General features: G+C 42.3%; 2 long non-coding RNA genes across 2 annotated transcripts; both read left to right on the plus strand.

The window, feature by feature from the left end:
* LOC113954601 lies at positions 1 to 27,137 on the plus strand. Its single transcript, XR_003530281.1, has 3 exons — positions 1 to 431; positions 18,142 to 18,454; positions 26,529 to 27,137. It is a non-coding gene; the product is annotated as an uncharacterized LOC113954601 (long non-coding RNA).
* On the plus strand, positions 8,407 to 11,908 carry LOC113954602. The gene is made up of 3 exons (XR_003530282.1): positions 8,407 to 8,595; positions 10,552 to 10,661; positions 11,820 to 11,908. It is a non-coding gene; the product is annotated as an uncharacterized LOC113954602 (long non-coding RNA).

Genomic DNA, 27,137 nt, shown 5'->3' on the forward strand with positions numbered 1-27,137 from the left:
GCCGGCGCTTCCCAGCGGAGTGCGACCGTCCCGCCCCGGCATCTGCGGGAGCGGGACGTGGCGCTGTGATTCCCGTTGCCCGTTGTAGCCTCCCGCAGGATTCCGCGTTGAGATCGCGGCACGTTCGCCCCGCACCGCTCGGCTCTGACCGCTCGGCGCGCGGTCGGCGGTCGCGTTCCCCCTGCTTGATATGCCCGCCGTGTCCCCCCACCCGGCAGCGCACTGGTTTTGCGATTCATTCCTTGGCATAGAAATTACTTTGGAGTCTTATTTTTCATCACTAGAATTAGCAGACGTGAGGCAGCTTTGTGCGGGCATTCATTCTGTAGGGATTTCTGCCAGCCGCATCACCTGCACCAAGGCTCTGTCCTGCCTCTCCCTGTCCTAGTCCCGTTCCTTTCCCTGAGTCCATCATCATATTCTTCAAGCAGGTGCTGACGTTTCTATGATGAGCCTTAAATAACATTTTCTGGGTGTCGGAACTCTGGGGGCATGGTCCAGAACACACTCATTCACGTGACAGGGCATGTGGTCGGCTCCACTGGGAGCACCAAGTAAAGTGGAAGTTACTCATACACATAACTACTATCAGCACTGTGCCCTTGATTAATCAGTAAGCAGCTGGCAAAGGAGAGGGCATGTCCTTTGGTCCGTTTGTCATGTTCACCTAAGCTACTTTCACTTGCTGTACAAAGCAAGAGACCCTGTGCATATGTCCATGTGTTAGTGAACGTGCCTGTCACTAGCATGTTACTGGTCTCTCCAGCCTACATGTCGGAGTCCGTTATTTCACTTGCAGTCTAGATTTACATGAGCTGGGCATAAAGCATGCTACTTAATTTCATAATATTTATTCATATATATATATTTAAGGTACTAATACTTTCTTATTTGTAGCACCTTCTTGGTAACTGCCAATTTAAACTCAGATTGCATTGTTCTGCAGATGAGGAAAAAGTGAAATTTTGTTGCCCCATAGCAAAATATTTTTAAGAAAACACTTTTATTCCTTAGTTATGCAGTATCTATTCAAGTGAAACAAAAGCAGGCCTACATAGATGCAATGGATGGATCTACTTCAACTCCAAGGGATATCTATATTCAGATCACTTCGAAGTAGGTAATCTGTCATTCTATACAAGCAAAACTGCAATAAACCAGTACAGCTTATTCCAGGCTTTTCTTCTCCCACAAAAGCAAAATAAGCTATACCAGCAAAAGCTCAGTGCTCCTTGTGATTACATCTACACCTGGGGCTTTCATGAGCCCAGAAATGATAATCACAAATTGCACTTCATTGCATCCCTAACCAACAGCAGCACTGGGAAAAGCTGGCAGTATAGAGCAGATCAGTGCCACAGACAGGGAGCTCAGAGCACAGTCATTAGAATCCTGATGTCCTCAGATCTTTTTAAATGCAAAATTTTAGTGATGATTGATTGACAATTGACTGAGCATCTGCTGAGGATTTTAGGGCTAAACACACTGAAAATGGCCGAATGCTACTGATCAGGATTAATAGATTTACCACCTCAACAAAGTGAGTGTTGTAGATTTGCCGATCTTCAGAAGAAGGGCATTTCAGATCATGTTCTCCTAGAGGAATTTGGAATCTCAGCCACTACTTTAGTAATCTATCTGCTCTCTTCACAATAAGACTGAAAGAGAAAAGTGTAAATGGGGGAAAGTTCTCCCTCAAAGATTTGCTTATGTGGGAAAACTGCGTCAAAAAGGGCTCAGTATGATTTTACATCGTAATCGCATCTGTGGACTGGATCTCAGTGTGTCAGCACACAGAGACCTTTCTGTGATTAAACCCCATTCCATGACAAGGGCAGGTCTAAACTGACTGTAGCCACCACTGGATGTTCCCAGCAGAAATCACTACAGCAGTTTATGAACTGGTAGCTGTTTGCTGGTGCCCCTCTGTAGAAATGAGAACTTCAACAGTGGTTTTTGCAACAAAGTGGCCGTCATAGGTGCTCTGATGCAGAGTTTGTGAGCATAAGTGACAGGCTGCCAGCTCAGCCCTGAAGAAGCTGGGGCTTCTCCAGTTGTGACCATCAGGTTATTTGGCCAAGTCCTGAGTTAGCTGTAGCAAGGTATTCTCATGTAGATCAGGACAATCGCAGCCTGGTTATCATACTTGGTCTTCTACTGTGGTGATGAGTTCTGCAGCACTGCTTTTACTTTAGCAGTTTACCACAATAACTGCAATTAAAAAAAAACCCAACCAAACAAAAAAAACACGCAAAGCCCAAAACACTAAGGATAGAGGCAAGTTCTTTTAAAAATAAAAGTATGAAAAGAGTTGCAAAACTGTTGACAAGTTTTTTCTGACCACTCACAGCATTTTTCTCAGCAGAAATTTGACAATATGCATTGCTGCTATTCTTTTTTTTTCCAGATAAATTTCTGTGTACGTCTCTTTCACTCATTGCTGCTATTCTTTTTTCTTTCCAGATAAATTTCTATGTATTGTCTCTTTCACTCATTGCTGCTATTCTTTTTTTTTTTCAGATAAATTTCTGTGTACTGTCTCTTTCACTTCTGGGATTGCCAAAATTCTCATGGCAACTTCTTGTCCAAGTCACTCTATTAAGCAAGACATTACAGTTGCAAACAAGAGTTGGTTCCTTTATATGATTATTGTTCATTTGCATTCTCACTTTATCCATTCAAATGTTTAGAAAACAGTCTTTAAGATATTTTTAGTGATAATTGTCTTCCAGATATCCCTAGCAGAGAACAAAATCTGAATTTCATAAACAAGTACACTAATTGTATTAATTATGTGGTAATTTATAAAATTTTGATATAATTTTATAGTGTTTCCTGAGGATACATTTTTATTTCAGAATATAACGGTCAATTTATATATCTTACCTTTTGTACTGATCCTGACAATGTGGACAACTGTATGTGAATTCTGAGCTTTAAACCTATTAAGGACAAAGAAGGAAAACCCTTAAATTCTTTGAAGTCTGCAATCCAGAGTAATCTCAGTCCTTCCACTTCACGTATGTGTTCAGGATCATGCACATGTTCTAATATGTTATGGAAACCCTGTAACCCAATCAATGTACAAATTATAAATAATATTTAATCTATGCAGGTGTTTACATTTCGAACCCCTCTGCTTGAGCTGTGTGATCTGTGATCTCAGGCTTTGGCTTTGTGTATAGAAATAAATCAAGTTGATAAATATGTGACAGAGACTATGTAGTGTTGCATCACAATTGTAAAGTATTTATAGTGTTGTTTACAAAACAGAAAGACAGCTTTGAACTCAATGACTAGAAGGTCCTTTCCAGTCCTTCCTTTCTTCAGGCGTTTCTCATGTCTTTTATTTTCTACAGAAACTTCTGTCATATTTGTTAAATATGCAGAGCTTCTCTTCATAACAATAGTGTCAATGAAGGATGCTTGTGTAGAGTAAATTAATTTCCTGTGCACGCTTCAAATGCATAAGTGGGAAAAGCCAGAACACTACCCAAATAAGACAAACTTAGATTCCCCAATAATTGTTTTATAATCTACATTCATAATAGATTTCCTAGAACAAAAGACATTCCTTTAGAAACAGCTGAGGTTGCTAAGTGACACAAATGTATTTACTGTGTCATAACTTGCAAAAGCCAAAGACATTAAAACAAGCGAATTAATAAATAGCAGTGTCATGAATCTTAGCTTAACTCCCAGGGTAAATATAAACCTGTTGGCCAACAGCTTTACATGGTTTTGGATGCCATGGGCCTTAATGGAAAAGGAAAACATTAGTTGTTTTTAAAAATATAGACTTTCATTCTTAAGGAATTAAAATATTCATACTTTGTCCCAACGCATGTTTAGCTTTTGTATCTTTTTTGTATTGTTTCTGTTTACCCCAATCAATTACCTAAGAATTTGCATATAGGAATACTGTTTCCTAGTAAGGCTGGGAACTACATTGTCAGTTGTGAGGCTGAGTTACTTCTTTTTGCTGAAGTTGTCCTCCAGTCTTTTGGGGAAAGCTAAAGGCTGACACCTCCCTTTTCACCTTCTTCTAATGTCTGACACACCAAACTGCTGTGTTCCGTGCAATCAGAACACATGGCCCCTTTGGAGGGACCACAGGAACATTCCTTTGGCCAGATAAGCTGATCCTTTTCTTTCCTTAAGCTGCCAAACTTCTTCTCCCTCCTCTGATACACAAAAGATGCAGTTGATGCCCTGTCCCTGCCTGAAACCTGGAGAGGTGGGACAGCGTGCAGGGATTGCTTCTGAGGAATGCATTGAGCTACCTGTTCATTAGGAGTTGCCAGGCTGCCTTGCACAACAGCCTCTGCTAGTTTGGGAATGAGACAGCAGGCGTGGGAAAGGAGCCTACAGACGTCTCAGGGATGCACTAAACTACGGGGCAACCAGGTCTTTGTTTGTTTATTCGAATAATTGACTCACTTCCAGCTTTCCTAATAACCAGAATACATTCTAGTAGTAACCTAATATTATAAGCAATGGGCCAGTGTAATCCGTCGTATGGGCTCTTATAGATTTTCCATATATGCAATTCCTGTGAATAATTTCCATTCATCTGGTCTTTTCAAATATTAAAACATAAGAAGCAGAGATGAAAACAAAATATTGAACCACCCCTAAAATGTCATTAAATAGACTCTGGCAACATCTCTTGAAAAATGTCAGATTCAGGAGAAAATCACTTTTACCTTTTGTCAAAATTCCCTGCACATTTCTGTATGTTCTGACAAAATCCCTGTGCTTGTTGCTACACCTTTAGTCAGTAATTGTTTGTTAACCAGACATGTCTCTTGACAGTTCTGTTAAAACAAGCCTATCTACAGTGAATACTGAAAAGCCACGATCAATAAACTAGTATATAATGATTACAAGTAATGTATCTCACTCAGCATGTAGGGAAAAAAAAAAAAAAAGAAAAAAAAAGCCTTCTGTCTAATTGTGGAAGTAGACTTGTCTAAAATTAAGGGAGCACTTGTCCCACAAGGACTGGAGCCAATTCCACTGAATCAATGGAACCTGGGCTGGACCGCCAGCTTTCTTCATTGAAATTCCTCCTTCAAGCATACTTTTGACATTAAGCCATTAGAAAAAGATGACTATTACTTAAAAAGAAAAACAAAACCCAGACACCACCTGAGATCTGACAATTCCTTCTTGCTTCGAATCTGAACTGTGGTGTTTGCGCAATTTAGGCCCTGGATTTGCTCCTCGCAGAAGCATGATGAACTTTCAGGTGAGAAACGGCTCAGGGCAGCTACTGTGGTTATAGATATAGTCACATTTCACATTTCTTTCTGCTCTCAGACCACAGCTCTTTTTTTTTTTTTTTTGTGGTATTACTCATCTCGTCATGAATTCCTCAGTTTTCCTGCTTAATCTAGTTCTGCACAACACTATGATGTTCACTTGTGGTACTAAGTATGATGTTTGATCTCTGCCATTTTTCTCTGCGAGAGAGATTGGTAAAAGATTTTAAAACCAACAAAACTCATATCCATTTTTCCAAAGTCTTTTTAGCCCCTCAGAAAAAGACAGGTAGATCTAGCTTCTTGAAATGCCTTTCCTTTTTCACTTCAAAAACATTATGGCCGTGACAACCTGATTCCACTGCACATACTGCTTCCATTTTTACCTAAAATAGTCCTTTTGCTCTTCTTGCAGTCCTTCCCCCCCCATTAACTTCTAAATATCCAAACACATTTCATAGAATCATAGAATGGTTTGGGTTGGAAGGGACCTTAAAGATCACCCAGTTCCAACCCCCCTGGCATGGGCAGGGACGCCTTTCTCTAGACCAGGTTGCTCAAAGCCCCATCCAACCTGGCCTTGAACACATCCAGGGATGAGGCATCCACAACTTCTCTGGGCAACATCTGCCACTGCCTCACCAGCCTCACAGTAAGGAATTTCTTCCTAGTATCAAATCTAAACCTACCCTCTTTCAGTTTGAAGCCATTCCCCCTTGTCCTGACACTAGATACCCTTGTCAAAAGTCCCTCTCCAGCCTTCTTGTAGGCCGCCTTTGGGTACTTCAAGGCAACTCTCTCATCCTGTCTTTATAGGAGAGATGCTCCAGTACTTCAGTCATCTTTGTGACCTTCCTCTGGACTCTGTCCACATGCCTATATCTCTCTTGTTTTGGGGGCCCCAGAGCTGGATGCAGCAGTACAGGTTGGGTTTTCACAAGAGCATAGTACAGGGACAGAATCAGCTCCCACAGCTTGCTGAACAGAGTGTGAAGAAGTGGCTTATTTTGAACATTTTGGGGTTTTTTCTTACTCCATCTGCTAATTTTATCTTCCAGATATCTATTAGGTCAGCCTGATTTTCCCTTATTAGATCAAGCCAATATATTTAGATAGTGAATTTCCCAATAGCAAAGTCGACAAACAAGATCCATAAATTATTACACAGTAATAATTCCCATCACATTAGCAACTGTATTTTCCTGTATATTTTGTTTAGAGCTAAATTCACCCTTAGTGGATAATGAAAAACAGCCCTTTATGTTGCAAAACCTTTCAGTATATAATGTTCAACGTGATAGATTTCATGATATCCTTCGGTGTTATTATACATAATTTAGAGTAATTATCACCGGTCATGTCACCTCCTTCTGATGTAGGGCTCTCAAGACTTTTGTGCAAATAAAGTCTCTGGCTTACAGTGGGAGACATGGAGAATGTTTCTGCCTCATTCCATTTTCATCTCTCCAGGGTCTTGCTGAACCACCACAGTTCACAGCCAAGAACACCCACATAAACTGGTCATTTTAAATTATAGAATCACAGAATACAGGTTGGAAGGGACTGACCTCAAGGGTCATCTCATCCAACCTTTCTTGGCAAAAGCACAGTCTAGACAAGATGGCCCAGCACCCTGGCACCTGAATCTCAGAAGTGTCCAATGTTGGGGAAACCACCACTTCCCTTGCGGAGATTATTCCAGTGGCTGATTGTTCTCATTGTGAAAAATTTTCCTTGTGTAAGCAGTTGGAACCTCCCCAGGAGTAACTTATATCCATTACCCCTTGTCTTCACCATGTGACTCTTTATAAAAAGGGATCTCCATCTCCTCTGTAGCCACTCTTTAAATAGTGGAACATGGTGATAAGGTCTACCCTAAACCTTCTTTTCTCAAGGCTGAACCAACCCAGTTCTCTCAGTCTTTCCTCCATTGACAGGCCTCTCAGTACCTTATCATCTTTGTGGCTCTTCTCTGAACCCTCTTCAGCCTGTCCACATCTCTTCTACAGTTTTCTGCTGAGCAGACTGTGATAATTACTTCTGCTTTATGCCCTTGTGTTTCCATTAGCCTGGATTTTTGTTCCCAAGGCCAGGGGCCCAGCAGTGCTGGTGCAGACAGAGGTGAAGGAAGCGTTGAGAACCCCTGCCTTTTCAGTATTGTTGTTCACCTCTCCTGTTTATCAATGGGACAGTATTTTCCTTCTGTTTCTGCTTGCTGTTTATGTACCTGAAGAACTATTTCTTGTAGTTCTGAGCAGACTCAGACACATGCAGTTAAACCAAATTTTGAGTTTCCTTTTTAGCAAGACTTCGATTTGTGGCAGTTCTGTAGCTGCAGAGGAGCAGGCTGAGTTGCCCTTGAAGCGAGAAAAGCAGGCAGTGGGGAAGTGGAGGAGAGAAGCTCTTTCCTCAGTCTCAGCGAGAGCATTGCCTTCCCACTTGGGACTGGAGGGCTGTGCCTGGGTTGAATGGAGATCTGCGGGATGAAACTTTACAAGTAAAGTCTTAGAGAAGCCACTGCTTTTTCCATGATCTGAATTGTTCTTATTGGACTCCCACTGTTGCTATCAATAAAGGTGGTCTCCTCCCTTTGAAAACATTCAACATTTTGGAATAATTCCCCCCTCTTCCTTTTGTATAGCATCATTTAAACTAAGAGCAGCAAACCAAAATTCCCACCAATTATGAAGAAACTTTTTCAACACTTACAAGCCAAATAGCAATAACTTTCCTGCCTCGATCTGTATTTCCTCTTTCCCACACTGGCTGCTACAACACAACTATCATTGCTACTGGACATTTTGATTCCAGCATTACATCCTTTTTGCTGAAAGAGGAGACTATTTTTGAGAGGTGAGACATGGGGATTCAAGCAGGTTTCTTTGTCAGAAAAATTACAACTAGGCCTCCCTAATACCCCCTGAGCACTGACTGCATTTTGTTGGGATTCAGTAGTGATCAATGTGCTCTTGCAGTAGCTGCCTCAAGTCTCTTGCTAGTTTATGAAAGGTCATTTGCAGCTTCTGCCCCCAGGAGCATGTCTGTATAGCTTCTCTTGTGTCTCCTAAGGTAGTCAAAGCTTCACAGTGCTGAATGTTTAGTAACAATATTGCTTTAAGTTTTCTGACCCGGCATGCCCACTGCCATGCCTGAGTTGGAGCCCTCATTGTTGTGCTAGAAGATGTATTATGCCATGCTAGGAGCCGCTGAACCGTTCTTTGAAAGCGTATCTTTTTCAGGCCTCTAAAAAATGTTGGATCAGCAGAAATGAGCAATGCTGGGGCAGAGAAGGGCAGAGCTGAGGAAGGATGATGGGACAGGAACACTGAAAGTGGGTTTTACCAATAGTAAACTTCACATAAAACCAGGGACCAAGATTTCTGCAAACCTTAATGGTTCTTAGCAGTACCACGAACTGGCTGTGCTATTCATTCTTTTGCAAGCATGAGCAGGAGCATGCTGGCAATAAAGAAGGAGGAATGAGAAGGCATTGGAAGACTAATATCATTCAAATGGTGCAAAAATGGTATCTGGCAAGATAGATACTTCAATATCAGCCTCTATCTTTCTGTTAAACTCACTGCCTCTAATCAAAAGCAACCGCAGGCTTGGGGTTCATATTTTTTATGTAGAAAGGAAACCAGCTATAGCTGTAATAAGTTACAACTCAGGTTAACTTTGCAGTGAAATTGAGCCCAAAGAGCTTATAAACAGAATCCTTGATTGCAAAATTGATTTTAAACTGTATAAAGTAGTTCTGCTGGCACAATTCTATTTTAGCAATGAAGACAGGGCCCCAAAGGCCAACATTTCTAAGGCAATTTGTCCAAGGAAGAACCATCTCTTTTCAGTTAATGAACCATTTTATAAAGAACTTAATATTATTAACTTTCATTATAACCTTCTTATAAAATATATGGTGACATTAGGTCACCATCTTCAGCTGGGAATTCATCACTTAGATTATGTACCATTGGCATTATGAGTTCATATACTTCAGAAATTCCCTCCTTTACTGTTTTCACAAATTTACCTGTATGATCCATTTTCAAATGGTCCCTACTCTAAGTTTGTGTTTCTTCCTGAATGTCAAGTTGCAAGAGAAAAACTTTCCACCACATATACCAAAATTCGTTGTTGTTGCAGCCTGGTGGGTTTTACTACTTTCATTTAATGTTCAATCGAATAAGATAGTTAATTGGGCAAAACAGTGCTAAAACCAGAAGTTGCAACATGGTTTGTGAAGACACAAATTTATAAATGAGCAACCAAGCCAGGAACTAGGGAAACTAGATATCATCTGTCTATATGTTTGAGACTACCTTTCCTCTACTTCAAAATCATACTGGACCTGAAAGACACCCACACAGCAGAAGAAAAATCAGAAGGGAAAACTCCCATGGTAGTTCCAGCTTTGTGATTACTTTCTTCCTCATGGCTTGCCTACTCTTCATATTTATGCAGATTCTTATCAGCACTGGGCATTGCAGTCTGCTACAGCAAACTGTAGTACATCAGAGTAGGGATTGCATTGCAGAAAATAAAATGTTAATGATGATGATTAAAGTTTTCCTGGGATTCCCATATGCACTCATTATCACTGCTGCCATCATTCATTCTCGTTGCTGTTCTCATAGAAGCCTCTACAACTGGAGTAGGTAGGATATCAAACTGAAGGAATTTCTTGAAGAGCATGTGAATCTAAATTCCTTTTCCTTCATAAAACAATTCTGAAATAATGGTGCAGTGCCAAAATCCCAAAAGAAAAGCTCTTCTAAGATACCAAAAGAGGAAGTCAGCTACATTGCTCAATAAGAAACCCCTTGACAATGACAAGCAGAAGGGAGTGACCACATGAATGTTTCCTGTGCTGAGGTATCCCAGCTTTCATGGGGGTGTTGTAAGGTGACTTGTGTAACTTGTGGGTAGCCTGGATGGCACCTCATCATGGAGATGCCATTTGATAATGACCAAACCTGACTAAGCAAACCTAATGCCAAGTTGCCCTTGAAAGCTCCCCCTCCTGTGTTTCTGACACATCCTTGTGCTGTTCCTGGTGCTCTTTGGAGCCACAGGCAGTCAGATCAGAAGATTCAGACAGGAGAAAACTGGGCCTGCAAAAAAGCAATGAGTTTTATATCAGTTTAGCTTTCTGCATTGGCTTATTTATGGTTTGATGTACATCCCTGGGAAAGAGCTTGCAGAAAGCATGGCTGGCAGACAGGAGAGGGAGTGGGACTTCTTCTTTCAGTTATAAATTTGGCTTAACTGAATCCCAAACGTGCAGGTGAAGTTTCCCCAATAAGCTGACTTTGACAGTGCAGTTCTTTGAAACAGTGTCTGCTCTGCTCCGGCTGACTGCTCCTGCCTTTGTGCTGAAGTTCACAACCTCCTCAGGTGGGTCCATGAAATCATACTCCATAGGGCTAGACTATAAATTGGGCTGTGGCTCAATGTACATAACTTCTGATGCAACAGCAGGGGTGATGAGATGTGGTGTAACACCAGGAGTGAGTAGCTGGAGGTCACAGGGCAGGAAATTTAACCATCGTGGTTGATGGAGCCAGTGTCTCATAAAACTACAGTTGGAGGATCTCAGTGGATCGTGTTCCTAAAACTCATCAGAACCTGCAATTCCTCTGTGCTTTCTAATTGAGGAAAGTGCTCTGTGTGGCAGCTAAAGTAGTGGATTCCATTTTCTCCACAGAAAGTGGTCTTCTGGGGGAACAAATTAACACATATCAGTCGGTCTCGCAGAGTAGACAGGGGTTGCAGAGAGGACACTAGTACGACTGCAGTACTGTTACTGGTGCCACAGATCTCCTTTGCAGAATCAAGCCATGCAAATCTGCTCAATATAGATTCATTAGCTCATGTTACACATTGCTTTTACCATGATTTAGGTATAAAAAGAAATCCAATTTCTTCTTTGCTGGCAATAAACCATAGATCATGTTGGAAAAAAAAACACCTTAAGAGCACCTGTATTTAGACTTGGACCAAAGTGCCTGAAGGTGTGGTCTTCAGAGGCAGTCTCAGTGTTCCACTTGGAGTCTACAAGCGATCAAGTCTCCAAAAGAAGCGTGATTCTTATGCAACCATGTGACTTGCAGAACTGGTGTCAGAGGCAAGGACCTGTTGTCATAGAGAGTTATCTCTGTTGAGGCTGGTGTAAGGCATGAGCGAGGCTTTTGGACTCCTCTGTCTGAGAAAACATTGTAGAATATTTTACTTAAAATGTATTTTGCTTGGAGAGTGTGGCAAAGTTCAAACTAATTGTCTGCTATTTTGAGTGAACTCTTTCATCCTTAGCTCTTTGAATTGCCTAGCTCACAACGAATGCCTTCTCTTACTCCAGTCACGACAAAATGCATAAGGGATTTTAGCAGGATCCCCTTCCACCCCTGCCGATATGTGAAGCAGGCTGATACTGCTAGTAGAAAAAAATTACTAAGAACTTCATGCACATAGTTTCTCACAATAAGGCAAAGGCAAGTATGGTGGAAAGCATTTCCTCTCTGAACTGATTTATTGTGTATTTATTTCTGTTTGCAGCAACAAAGAAGCCATTGCAATGTAAAAATGTCAGTCCTCGAGGTGAATTTGTAGTTGTAGTTATCTGATTACATATAAAGAAGTGCTGAAGAACTGTTAAACTGTCAAATATTTGTTCAGCAAAAAGGGTGAATCCCATATTCTCTTCCTCCACCATGCACATGTGCATGTTTCTTGTATGTCATTTACTCTGTGCTGCTTTTTATAACACAGTTTGTGTAATTTGTAACTTCGATTTACTGTATGATTTCCTGAGTATGGAACAATCCCGAAATAAGTGCCATTTTGTGGGTAGCAAAGTATTTGCTATGTGCAGCTCACTGCCTCCAATGTGTCAGCGCTAGATCTATTGCACCACTATTAATGGCATATTCAGAAGAACTCTTACACTAATATTGAAACTCTTTAAGACTGTATTTAGCTTTGGCAAATGTTTCCCACGTGTTTTTGAGTGGCAGTCCATCTTTTGATGTTTATATTTGCCATCTGGAGATGTCAGCTTTGTTCTACAGAATAAGTATGAAATGGTGTAAGTAAATCTCAAGAAGTAGAAAGAACATTTTAAAAAGTTTACAAACAAATGTACCCATAAATAGTATAGAAAAATGAAAGCTTTAGTCATGTGTAATGATGTGGACATTCTTTTCTGGCAAGACACCCTACTGTCTGAAATATTTTTTTATCCATTACTATAGATATTCCAAAAGGTATTGTAAGCAAATTTTATTAGAGAAAGAATATATACTGCAGTTTTAACTTGTTCATTTTATGTATGTGATCATATCTTCAGTATGATCAGGTTTACATTTCTTCTAGTACTCCTTATAAAGAGGCACATTTTGTGATTTTCAAGGAATTTCCCACAGAACTTTTGTGAAAAATATTTGAATAAAGGGTGAACTACATGTAAAATATAAAAAACTCCTTGGTTCCTTGGACAGGCAGATGCAAGAGTTGTGCATTATGGTTATGGTTGTTGCCATTACTATTCATACTTAAAACAATTTGAATGTAGAGTCTGTTTTTCCTTGTACTCAGCTACAACTCAGATAAGCATCAGAAGAGATTAAATATAACCGTGTAAAGGACGTAACCTCCTGTTACACTGCAGTAGGTTTGTTTTGCCATCAGCTACTGCAGGAAATTCAGATCTTGGCAGGTAAAACACTTCCAGTTGAACTTCATAGTTTCTGTAATGTGGAATATTTGAAGCTATAGCCACGTTAAATAGAATTAGATGCAACTAATGGTTGTAAACCACAGAACAAATAAAACTCAATCCCTAGAAATGTGTTAAAGTTCTTTCCAGTTATTTATGCTGTTGAGATAGGCAGGGCTATATACAGTACTCAGAAATGATACGCATTCATCTGTGTTTATATCACCAGGAAAGGCACTGCCATCTGCCCTTAGCAATTCTCTCTCTCCTCTTTGCTCTTTGTAAGATGAGCCTAGCTTCAATGTCATGTTATGATTTATTGCTAGTGATCTGCTTCTAGTTGTTTTCTGGTCACCAGTAGTTTGTTTGGATTCCCTCTTTTCTCCTCTGCTGTCTAGTGTCTCTGTGGGACTTGGGCTTGTCAGAGTTATTTTATACATCATTAGCTCAGCAGTGCAGGGGATGATTACTTTCTCATAGAAAGTAATTCTTTCTCAGAAGACACATGTAAATCTTGGCTGTTGAGACTGTTTTTTGCAAATTTCCTTGAAAGCTGAATACTCAGGATTTTATTCTTTGTTGCCTCACACATCTTGCTGTCATTTAGACTCCTGCCAAAGAACACCACTGAATCAGCAGCTCTGCACACTGTGTTTTCCAACCTTTGAGACTGCTGCTTTGTAATCTTGATGTCCTTGTACACAAGTCTTATTTACTGTTTTTAATGTCATCTCAAGTTCATTTCCTTTAATGATCAAAAGTCCGTGACATGGTTTAGCCCTGGAAAGGACTGATACTACAGCCCTCACTGCGTTACGGAGCGTAACTAGGGCAGAGGCCAGCTGGGCAGCAGCCAGCGCCTGGCTCCAGCATTTGAGAGCTGTGGAGCTCTAAGGTGAAACATAGTTGGACTCACTCAAAAACTAGAGGCTGTAAATAGAATAAATAAAAACATTCAGAAAAATGAGGGCTGCAAGAACTGGGCTCTTTCCTAACGCTCTTCCTATATTTTTTTACGAAGTCTTCATTTCCTTTGTAGGGTAATACAAGTTCTAGATCTTGGCACTGCCCTTTCCACAGCACAACACATGCTCAATTCTCTGTCCTGTTCCTTCTTGTGACGTAGTTTGCTGAAAGGCTTTGGTACATAGTTTTAGGGTTCATGAGTTTGGGTGGTGGAGTCAGGACACAGCAATTCTCCAGGTGTATTTGGGGTGCCTCAGTGGACAGCTGCTGCCATTTGTGCACCATTTTCATTTTCAGAACCTGAGAGCTGCTCTGCCACTGAAATCTGTGAGAGCTCGGAGCATTCAGCATTGCCCTTATATTTCTGCAACATCAGAGTTTGTAGAATAATTTCTCCAAAGTCTCATTCTGTTCCTGCTTTGCTGGAGACTCTGCTGCTACCACAACATACCTGGCTCCTTGTGAGCCTTGGTTCTCAATTAACAGTAGGCATTGCTGTAAAGTTGTCAACTATCACTCCACAACCCATAGGTGCTACCTGTAGCATAGAACTATGCTAGTAACTCTTCAAAGTGTACACCAGCCCTGAAGGAGTAGATAAGTCATGATGGAGAATCAAAATCCTTACCAGTGGACACCAAGCTGGTAAGACCTAGAGCAATACTTCTACGAGCACTTAAGGGAAGTTTATGCATTTAAGTGTCTATAAAGGAATTCTGTGTTTGAAATTTTGAAGGGGACAGAGAGTCCCTGGGTGGAATTGTGTAGGGAGTGAGTGCACCACATAACCACATAGGTTCCTACTGTGATCTTTTTGTGATGGAGACAGGTCTCAGACTATGACTCCACTAGGGGAATTGTCAAGGCACTAGTAATTATATGTATTTGTTTCCTTGACATTTTTCTCTGCCCCTTCCAGTCTTGAGGCAGGCTGCCCCTTTGGCGTGCAAGCTTTAAAAAGTAACCCTGGGGGAAATAATGTGCTGACTTTTCAAAGCTGGACCAGCTCAATCACTCCCAGAAAGAGCTGGGTTAGCTTCCCCAATGGAATGTTGCATTGTGATTTGGGGACTGGAGACTTGTGGTCAGGATGGAAGAGGGTAGAGAGGGACTCTGTGGTTTTGCAGCCCATCTTCTTGGTAATTACATTCCAGATGCAGGAATATATTCTAACTAGAGCAGATTTACTGGGGCACTTGGGAAACTATGACTGTTTTGCAGTTGGCGTGTAAGGGTGAATTACTATATAACACACAGGAACTGTGGAGTCAAATATCCAAATGTAGGAGTGCCTCTGTTTATCCTTATAAACACACTTTAAAACATTACTTCGTGAGAGACTGCAAGAAAGAAGCACAAGCAAAAGGAATAATCTGAATCATTCACAACTGTCAGTTAGAAAGTGATGCAGTATGCCAAAAAGTAAAGACTTTATGAAAGCCAGCTACACACTGCAGTCATTCATGCTTAGTACTGGCTTGTAACTATTGCTATATGTAGGATAGCAAATAATTAACATAAAACTGGTTAGTTATTATGTGGGCCTGGAGCCAAGCCATGTTATAGCTGATTTACTGTAAAGGCTTATCTGCACTCGTGCTGTTCCCACCCTTGCTTTGGTACCGGGGTGGCTTCACTTGCGGCAACAACTGCAGAAGCTCTTGTTCGACCAGGCAGGGGCACTTTTACTGCCATGTGGCCTAATCTGGCTGTGCAGTCATGTGTGCAGAGTGCAGCATACGGGTGTATGTTTTACAGCTTTTCCTTAGAAATGGCTTTAATATGCACACCAACAGCCAACACATAAAAATCATTTCCATCAAGTGATTTTGGGCTATAGGAAAGACGGATTTCAAGGCTTGTTACTATGCTACTGTGATGGTCTTTAAAAAGTAAACATTTTTCCTAGCATGTTATAAATATCTCATCATGCCATTACAATTACAGGCTAGGAAACTATCACAGCTATGCATGAGAAAGGCAACACTGCAGTAATATAAAATCTTTCACTCTCTTTTGTTTTTCTCAATGGATTGGGAAAACTGGCTAATGTCCAGACATTTTCTTACCCTATTTTAAAAATCAAAATTTCTACTTGTTTGCCTCAGAAATTGAGGTTTTTTTAATGGGGTGTTCTGTGTGTTCTGTGGAAATACAGGCAGTCCCTGCTTGAGAGGGCTCCTTACTCACTGAGCTACTCCAAGACTATGTATTCATAGGGAGACCCAGATTCAGGTTTGGGTGATTAACCAAACATGTCTGCGTGTCTCAGAGGATTCGTGCATTTGAGAACATAAGCTTAAGTTCCTAAAAGTAAGCAAGGAGTTAAACAATAAACTGTATCAAGTAGCCTGTTTATTACCATATGGCTATTTCCACTGCTGTTCTCCGTAAAGTTGTGCCAGCACTTTCATTTTAAACATTGTTTTTCGTTAGTTTATATAACACAGCTGTAAATATTTTTTCTGCCTGAAACTTGGAATTTAAAAGCAGAAATTAGGAAAAAAAACCCATCCCTGGCTACTCTGCTTTTGAATTACATGAAAGTAAAACTGCTGGGAGTGTTGCATGGGATGGGAATGTTCATCTCGATAAAAGCTTCGGATTAACAAGTGGAAGATGTACAAAGCCATCTCTGCAGAAGCCCTCCACAAGGCAGATGTCCTGGAAAAGGCCGGGGAATGAGCCTGTGTGTTGAATCTTGAACTGGAATAGAAGAGCTCAATAAACAAAAAACCAGTACAGTAATGCTGAAGGAATATAATTAGTCACCACATTTTTGACTTGTGCTCTCTGGTATTTCCATTGTAAACATGGATTGTTTCCATTAAGCATAGGCAGAACTATGCATATGACCATGTATGCTTGTATAAGTAAAAAGGATCAAAGATCTGATCATACATTGAGATCATACAAGACAATTAAGCCATCTAACAGCCCGGTAGAAAACTAGCCTCTTTCTTTCCCAGACAGTCTAGTTTCCTGCCAGGTTAGTAAGCCCAGTTACCCCAGTGAAGCCTCCAAATGCTAGAGCCAACGCAAGTGAAATGGCTCAAGCAAAGACCCTGTTGACAGTGCCCATGGATGCAGCTCAGTCCCTTTGCGTGACCAACCCAGGAGCATCTTCCAAGGGGGGCATTTTATTGATAGCAGCGTTGAGCAGCTGCTTCTCACTCCTCATCCTGCACCCTGTGCCACCTGTCTGTTGGGCTGGCACAGCTGTTTGTGCAGCCAGGTGGTGAGCTGTGCTGGGAACATCACTATGCTGGGTTATTTTCTAAGGTGTTTTACTGCGTGGTTACACAAACAGTGGGGCTGGTGCAACTCAGGAGGCTGTACGAAGGCACAAGTGATCAGCTGATGGGGACAAGGTAAGCAGCAACTGCTTTAGCCAGTCCAAAGCAGTACTGACACCAGAAGCCAAATCATGGGCTCAGATTATTACAGTTCTTTCCATTGGCTTCAGTGAACAACAATTAGTCCCCCTATTGCAACACTAAACCTCAGTGACAGTGAAATCAATGAGCACTTTTTTTCCACATGACTTCAATGGTATTGCATTTAGAGTAAAAAACTCACCTGAGTTTTGATGTTGTCTATGAAGGTCCCATCTGAGGGCATTTGGAGTGGGTACTAAGAGGCCATTTGGGTAGCAAGCCATAGATTTTTTTCCTATTTCCTGGCTTATTCACCATCTTTATATGATTATTGATATTCTACAGGAGCCTTTGTCTCTGTTGTGCCTAAGGATGATGTAAAATAATATGAGAGTGAGCTCCTTCAATATGAATCATAGGGGTGGAAAAAGAAATCCATGGCTGATAGAGCCTCCTATGCACCTGACTCAGCTGAGAACATAGGCTGGGAAAAAAAGCACTGGATGCCTGGGACATGTCCACTGAAAGAGAGCATCCAGTCCCCTTCTTCCCCATGCTTGGCCAAGTACTCCATGCTTGTGTTGCTTTAGCAGTTGTGCAGAGAAAGTCCCATGTTGCATCCCCTAAAAGCTACCATGGATCTGACCATCTGGATAGGTCAGTACATCTGTTAAAAACCCTCTTGCATTAAACAAAAATGGAGAATAATTCTCAAAATCCACTGAAGGAGGTTCGACACCTGGGGCCCTTTAGGTCTGTAGCTCATGTTTACAGCAGGATTACTAAAACCTTGTTTATTTTTTATTTATTTTGGATCTAGGTGCCCAGCATCCAGTGCAAATATCAAAGTTTTGGCCAGGAACTCCCTAGGTGTGGCAATACCAGATGATAATTCCTGCATGAGCCTGTGAGGATTTGGCTCTTTGAAAGGAGCTTCAAGCAACCCCAGAAAAAAAACAGAGGAAACAACTTGGTGTCTCTGGCAGGAAGATTTGATTCTCAGTCCCTATGTCTGAAAAAAGCCTACAATTACACCTAACCTAACAGAAAAGCTGTGAGGCTTGATTAGTGTGTGCCTGGTGAAGTCTATGGCACTGGCAAAGGAAGGAATGAAGTGTCCCAATAACTCTGCAGTGAGTCATGGATGTTACCTAATCCATAGTGCAGCTGTGCCATACGGGATATTTGTTATAAACACACTGCCTTATCACCTATTTGTCAGGGTGGATGAACTGGTTCAGCTAAAATAAGAACAGGAATAAACCTGTGCCCAACAGTACCTCAATCTTACCTCCAGTTGTGCTCCAGCGCTCCCTGTCCTGGGTGAGATGAACTCCCACAGGATTTTTATTTTTTTTTTCCTTGAAGCATCAATACTTAATTGAACAAAATGAGGGAGGATGAAAATAACCAGAGAAATGAAGTTTTGTGCAGTGTTTCAACCAAAGTTTCCAAGCTGATGTACAGCAATAAGTATCAGGGACCAGCTACTTCCTTACATGAGTCCATGTGGAGATGGCGATTTCCTCCATATTCCCCCTTGGAAAACACTGGCTCATAGCATTATTTAAAAGAGAAATAAAGGATGTCTGTAAACAGAGGTGGACTTCATATTATTCCCTTCTCTTTCCCCCCCTTTATAGTCCACCAGGTGCCATGGCTGCCTTCAAGGGGACTCCTGAAATCATTTGGCTCTTGGAGGCTTTGCTTCCACTGAAGTTACATCCTGCTTCCCATCACCATGTGGAGAGAAGGAGACCAAAGATCAAAACATAGCAGAAGGGTTCAGCAGATACTGGTTCTCATGTCCATAGGGACATGTGATGTGTCCTGTGGCACATCACTCTTGCCCATGTGTAGTGTGAGGGTAAGAGCACCTTGTCATCTCTGGAGGATGCTCCAAGTTCCTTAGAGCTACCTAAGTGGGCGATCAGAGAGAGATGCCTATGAAGTGCACAACTCCAGACATCCTGAGATTGCAGGCAATGAGCACTTTATGTATTATTTTGATGATTATACGGCATTTATATTTCAGGAGTGATCAGTTGTTCTAGAAATTGTGCAAACTGATAAAGTAATGTAATCTCTGTCAAAAGGGAACACTTTTAAAAGATAAAGGAGATGGAGTCTGGGGAAAGTAATACTCTGTCTTACAAATGTATACCAAGGTAATGATGAGAGCTCTTGCACATCCCTATAGATCTCACTCAGAAAAATAAACTTGTAGTAGAATTGTTAATCTTGACTTTCCTGCTTGGTTATGTTTTGTTTAGAAATCCATTTTTTTAGTCAGAAGAGGCTCATCAGAGTAGAAAGAAGAGGGAGGGGAAAGATAATCATTATCCCCATAAGAAAACTAAGGAAATGGGGATAAAGAAGGAATAAAAAGAAAGAAGATGAGTGCAATAGGAGTGGAAAAACATATCAGTTGAGGACACTTGCATGGGGAGATGACAGAGAACAGAGTTAGGAGAAATGCAGTGTAAAGCAGGGACAACTGCCCTTGGTAGTTTAGAAAAAGAGTGAAAAATAGCCGGAGTTTTAAACACATGTAAATGTTGGGCTCAGGAGCTCTAGAGGCATCAGAAAGAAACTAGTGACCACTGGGACTAAGGCAGGGACACTACTTGAGCAAGGACAGAAGTGGATGCTGCCACCCCCTCCCATACTGCTTCCCCATCAGCACCCTTCCGTTAAGTTTGTTCTAAGAGTAGTTGCTCCTAAGGCCACCAGTCTCAATAGAAGCAGTCCTGCATCCCAGCACTAAGAAATGTGCAGAATACGGAGTCAAATCCATTTACAATTGTCGTTCATTTCAGTGTAGTCTCAAACTAAATTTGGGGTTATGTTTGAGTTTTAAGAGGAACAGATGCCAGGAACAGATGTTTCTTAGGTGCAGTCTTCCTTATTTACTAAGAAGCCCTCCAACATATCTCCCTGAGCACTGCAAGAAATCCAAGCCTATCCTTCCAGGAAACACCATTCTCAAACTTTAGTTTTCTCCTTACTTCTACTGGAGACGACACATCATCCCTTTTCTGATTTTTAATAATTTCTTTCCATTTCCTGTGCATATGCACCCTTTGGTCTGTAATCGGTCCTAAGAAAGTTCTTAGGTACTTAAAGTGATATCTCCCACTTGGAATGCTCTGCATCCCCACTACCCCTTCAGAGGTGTCATCTACCTGCTGTGACACTACTGCTGCTGCTGTGCCAATTGCCGAGCAGGAGCAGGAAACTGATCCAGGTGTGAAGTAATACTTAAAAATTGGGAGGAGAAGGGGAGAGAGGAAGGGAGAGACACAGTTATTTTTAACCTGGATCAATTCCCTTGCCCACTTCATGCTGTGGCCTTGCAGACACTTGCATCAGTGGAGCAGGCAACGGCATTGAGCTGCTGGCTAGGGGGGTCTGTGCTGCTGAACTTTCCTTGCCAACAAGACAAGGGTGGCATATTCATATGCTCTGCCCTGCTCAGCCCACACCATGCTGGCCGGTGGGTTCTGTTGCCACTACTTCAAAGTGAACCCTTCCTTCCTACTTGCATGTGGGGAGTTCACAGCAGGAAGCAGCTGGAGTTGAAAGCTTTTATTTCCACAGAAAACCAGGGGTGTATAAGCTCTAGGTGACAGTTTTAGCTGAGTTATGAGGATCTGTTTGACTGTGCTGACTGCTCTTACAATATTATCTTGAGTTTCTGATATCAGGTGATGTTGGTAGGGGCCAGCTGTTGGAATCTGGTGATCATATGTTAATCCCAGCTTTCTTTTTCCTTCCTTAAAACAAGATTATGGCAGGAAAATGAGGGAAGCCTGACAGCATGTCAGGCTTTGTGCTGTGTTTCAGCACAAAGGTTGAAACATTTGAAGGCCCATAAAACATACTTCAAATGCACGCATTTTGTAAAATCTCATTAGTTTTTGAGGCTTGATTCATGACAGCTGAATCCTTGGGACTGGCAATATTCACATAATGTAAAAGAGCTATAAACATTAAAGAAGTAAAAATGCACAAAGCTTCTACATCACTCACCAGCTGCAGCCAAGCTATGGCTCATTGGAATTTATTGCAGCATCTTCAAGCAGAGCAAGTGGTGAAGTGGTGCTATTACTTCTGATTACAAATGGACTGGGTAAGAGCATCGATGCTATAAACACCCCATTATAGAATGGGCTGCACAGTACAACACCTACTATATTAATAACATCCAATTCTTTAGATTTAAAAATAGTGCTCTTAGGAAGAAAAGCAATTGCACTCTAGTCTGACACCTGAAAGGAAATGTGGGAAGGAAATAACTGTAACTGGCACAGCTAATAATGGATTATGATGTTACCCTCCTGGGAACTGGGGGGAATTGTCCTGCGCTTTAGATTGGAATTAGCCTGCTTTCTCAAACATAAATCTATGTTAATCCTTCTAAAAGTTTTTTTAAAAAGCCCAGGTGAGCTTTTGGTTCCCATGAAGTTCTTCTGTACCATTTTGATGAAAGAAAAGGATCAGAAAGCTGCCTCTACAGTTTGTGTGAAAGTACCCCTCTTAAAAGGGAACCAGAGACATCCCTGCCACCCACACACCGTCTCTCCACACCTGCTGAGGACAAGAAGAGGCTGCAGCAACCTGCCCTTTGGTAAGCTTTGCCTTACGTAATGGTACCTCAAGGCCTTTGGCAATTCAAAGATTAGAGGGCTCAGCTGAACACAGATGCTGCACCTATTTAACTTATATCATGGCTTTGATTTGCATTCCCAGAGCCAGTTCAAGTTGTGGTTTCACAGGTTTCTAGCTCTCTGTTCCCATCCCTTTGCCAGAGGTCTGTCCCTCCCAGCAGAGCTGGTGGCCCTTGCCATGGGTGCTCATCTCAGCTTGTTTTGTGCAAAAACTAAGCAACCACACACCTGCCTTCATCAGCCACTTGTGGGAGGACTGGACTTTTGCCCTGGAGGAACTGGGGCACAAGGAGGTTGGTTTCTGCCAGCTCATTGCAGGATGGTGACAACCAGCACAAGCACTGAGTAAACACCTGAGGACAGGACTCCTTGATTGCAGCAGTGAGGGTTGTCAACCTTTGTCAGTCAGCACAGCTGCTTCCACAGACCCAAGGAGTTCAAACCTCTCCCATGACCCAGCATTATGTCCAAGCCCCATGGCTGTGGGATAGCTGGAGAGGAAGGGAACACTCTCTGTCTCATCCCGTAATTTTTTATCCATTATAAAAAAGAAATCAAGATTCAGGCAGGAGAAGCAAAGTGAGGACTTAGATATCACATCCCACTGGGATAGGGTTTTGGAGGCAGATAGTTTTACACCCATTTCATAGACACTACACCAATAGCATTGAGTAGGTGATTGATTTGATGAAGGTCCTCTAGCAAGCATAGGACAGAACTGGGAAAAAATGTTGCCCTAGACCCTTTCCAGTAACCCACTTACTTTTCAACAGTGCCTCAAACTGTGAACCCCTCTGGCAGAGACAGGCCATTGTCAAATACTTGCATCTCCCTCCTGTCCCCTATCCAGGCAACAGATTCGAACCAAACCTGTATTGTCCCTGCCTAGGACACTTCTACCGCCCAGATCATGCACAAGGCACCCTATATGACCCCACTTGCACCCATATTCCCTGGAGGAGTGTGATGGGATGCATTCATGCTTCAAAACACACCAGTTTATCCATCCCAGGCTAACCTGAGATCTTTGGTTAAACTGATGAGACATTACACATGGGCTAGCTACAATGAAAGCCCCTGGGACCTCTGAGAAATAAGATAGCTGAAGAGGGCCCTAAAGGTTTGTTTAAACCTTTGTCCCCTAATTTTTTCAGACTAAGTAATGCATAAGCACAGCTGAAGATTCAACCTCTTTTATAACAAGTATAGATTGAATTAATCTGTCTCAGCTCCAGTTGTACAATGTTAATGGCGGGAAGTTGGTTGTCCTTGTATTCTTCCCTGCAACAGAAGTTCTCGGCACAGATAGATGAGAAAATAGCTATGGCTTTTTCTAAAGAGCCAGTGAAATAAAATTACTGGAGGAAGTACTCCAAGGCCCTTCGATACAGCAAACTATGTGGGCAAGCAGTACAAGCAAAGATTACATCATCCCTAGAAACAACCAAATAGCCCTGTGAAGGTAATTACCAAGTATGATGTAAACAACTGGATCAGGGTATGTGTAAACACTGCTAAACCAGAATACTGAGCATGTTGTCCTGGAGAACAGAATGGGAGCATTTTAAGGCATATGTTAATTTGTCAGTGCTCACCATTATTTCTGATCAAAAATGCTTGTGTTTCAATATTGTCTTGGGAAGCTGTGAACATCAAAGCCCAGAGATGCACACAGACACTCCCAGGTCCACCAGCTCTGCCAGGCAGGTGTGAATCTCCAGCAAGCAGATGACAACAAATAGCAGGGAGCCCATGACACTACATCTTAAGCCAACTCTGGAAACGTGAATCAAAGCCACAGTTTAAGTTACCTTGATTCAGCCCCTGTGTAGAGACTAGAAACTGAAAATCAAAGTGAGGCTTTGTACCTTTTTCAAGGAGCCAATTCACCACAGCCTAAATGAAAAGAGTTGGTAGCTCTCTCGGAAGCGCCGGTCCAATTCTCAGCTAAGATGTGAGGAGAACCTCTATTCTCTTTTCAGAGCTGGATACACAAAGAAGTTTGCTTTGAAATGTGTGGTGTTGCAATGTAATTGTTTCATATAAACTAGTATGCAGAAGCAATCTCCAAATGAACACATGGTTTTTACTTCCCCAGTCATTGTTTCTGCTTGGAGAAAGAGAGAAGAGTTGCTTCAGACATCCAGTGAGCTGGACACCATGACACCTGGTGGAGTTGCTGGGTTGTGTGCTGGCTCCCCTGGCACCCAGTGGGGCAGGTGACAGAGCATAGCCAGAAGTCACAGATTTCCACATGGATGTTCACATCATCAAATCCCTGTGATTCACCTTTTGGGTATTATCGTTGTTCAAGTTCCCAACAAACCATTATGAATAAACCAACTGTCCCCAATGTAACTGGACTGGTAACTGGGCACAGGTGGCCATTAGTGTTGGGCTATTTGCCATACCAGTGTCAAATAGCTGCAAGTTTTGCACCAGGCACAACTCTGCCATGCAGTTTTGACTGCCATTTTCCCAGCTTTGTCTTCCTCACTGGCAGCAGTGCCAGAAGAACAAGGATGCAGAGGAAGAGCATAAAGAGCTCAATACGGTGCTCTTCTGGAAGAACTGCATTTCAGATGTCTTCTGTCCTCATCAAGAGCTTGGGAGGTGGAGAGAAGTATGCTGAGGGCCATCACTGGCTCACAGCACCTGCTCCAAGATGAGAAAAGGCACTTTTCCACAGGCAATTCACCTGAGAGCCACTGCATCAGCCTACTCAAAAGCAGACAGCCATCACCGTCCAGAAACCTGTCGTCAGGGCAGCGTGTGGAAGTCCCCAGGTCTTGTAGTGTTGTTAGAGTCACCTTATAAGGGTCCCTAATTTAACTGGCTTGCCTGGCAGCACAGCCCTTGCTGTTGCTATCCCTGAGCCAAGGCTTTCACTTAATAAATGCAGTCAGGGTAACTTGGTGCAGCCCTGGCCTCTATGGGGCAGCTCATGCAAGTTCAAGATCACTCCTGCTCACCTAAACCAGTCCCATCTCAGGCTATGCCTCAGGTAGTACCTCAAGCCCTGTAGCCTTTCACTAAAACTTCATCTAGAAGTTGTCTGCTCTACTTCAGGCCTTGTGAGAAGCTTACAGAGCTCTTGGCTTTATAGTGTATGCAATTCTCTAGATTGTCCTCTGCCTCCACTGCTGAAAAAAAGAGGACTCCCAACCCACTTAAGAGTGTCATTAGCAGTGCCAGGGTTTCTTCCATGGTTTCTAGAAGGTTCTGCCTGCACTCTCTATGTGTGGATCCGTAAGATGTCGGTGGGACACCTGGACCACAGAAAAGTCCATTTAATGACTGCTGGAGCAGCAACAGGTCAGCAGTGCAGCACAGCTCCCCGTCACCACCAGTTAGGCTTCATGAGCTAAGGCCAATCTGTCCCCTTGTTGCAGAAGGAAGAGTGAGGAACTCACCTCAGCTAGAGAACAGCTACAAGGTTTAGATGCTACAAGGCTGTCTTAGCAGCCTGTATCATGCATCCATTAGAGTAGCAATTTCTAGAGCGTGTGTCAGACAGCCCTCCTACATTGATGCTTGGATACAGGTCTCACATAATACTAGGAATATTTGTCATGATGTATGGTACATGGTATCAGTGATATGGTGACATGACCTGATGAGCTGTGTGGGACATCTCCTTTGCTATGATGTACAAGTTCTGCATGCTTGGCAAGCTTTTGTTAATTTTAAATAAAATGGCGGATGTCAATTAACTGTGGGAAATATGTCAGCACTTGTTAATGCACTCTGTACTCCTTTATTAATTTTTAATACTGCCAGGGATGCAAGTCTGCTTGGGGGAAACATCAGCAGTAGCACAGCACATTTCCCTGCAGGGCTCTGTGTTGGGAGGCAGGGAGTGGAGAAGAGGGGGAGGCTCTCATTGCTTGGTGAGGTTTTGTTTTGGAGTGCCTGAGTACACTCATGAATGTGTAAAACCGTGGAACTTGTGCATAACCAGTTTGAGTGCCTGAGTGCTGGCCTGTGGGGCTTCCCTCCCTGCCTGCAGCATCATTCCAAAAGCTTAGACTTTTCTCATGGTCGATTTTATACATTGGACCACAAGTCTGATAATGCTGATGCACTAAAAAAATGTGAAATTCAGCTTTAAAATTACAAATATTAGACAAAACTTTTTTTTTTTTCCCCTGGAAAGTGCAGTGCTTTTATGCTATGCAAACAGAACAAAGGCAAGGGGATTACTTAAAGGACAAGGGAGATTTTGGTATAGAGAGCTGCATGCTGCCGGTATATTGTGGAGAGTCTTCTAGTGTGTGTGACCAGCTTTCCTGTCCAGGAATCTTGGGAACTGGTGTGACATGGCTCTGTAATCTGCTTCCAACATCAAAGGTGTGATCCACCTCCATGAAGCATTTTTGCACCAGTTCTTTGACCAGGAAGAAAGCTGTCTTACATTCCCTGGCCTCTGCTCCTCCAAGAGCATCATGCCCCTGTCCCACACATTTCCACATTTCCCAGAGCTCAAATGAGGTCACAAAATGTTTCCTTCTTTATTTTTCCTTTTCTTCACTCTCAGGGCCTCTCAGAATGCTTCAGGAACAGATCTTAACATCTGTGATCTCAAGGAGCGTGAGCCTGGCAAGGAGCAAAGTCAAGACCCTGAACTATGCAAGAGATAACTTCCAGCTGTTTAAGGAATTGGTGAATGAGATCCATTGAGAAACTGTCCTTAAGGACAGAGCTGGCAGCTCTTAAGGCCCCTTTTCTTACAGTGCAAGAGCTCTCTATCCCAGTGTGGAGGAAATCAAGCAAGATAGGCCAGAGACCGGCATGGCTGAGCAAGGATCTGCTTCTTAAACTGAGGAATGAGAAAGAAATGCACAGCCACTGGAAACAGTGACAGGTGATTTGGGGAAAGTAGAGGGATAGAGTTCATATGTGTAGTGATGAGGTCAGGAAAGCCAAAGCCAAGATGGAACAGGACTTGGCAAGAGACATGAAGAATAATATGTCTGAGATGCAGTGCACTCTGTAAGCATAGATACCCTTCTGGCCCCAAAGTAAATACGCACCTGTAAAAATATTGTGCATTTCGTCAGTGACATTGCTGCAAGGAACCACGCTTTTTCATGTTGTGAAATGTTTGGATAGCCCAAAAAGACACGAAATATGCTGCACAGCCTGT

The sequence above is a fragment of the Corapipo altera genome, unplaced genomic scaffold (assembly GCF_003945725.1).
Source record: "Corapipo altera isolate COAL_440 unplaced genomic scaffold, ASM394572v1 52, whole genome shotgun sequence".
Lineage (NCBI taxonomy): Eukaryota > Metazoa > Chordata > Aves > Passeriformes > Pipridae > Corapipo > Corapipo altera.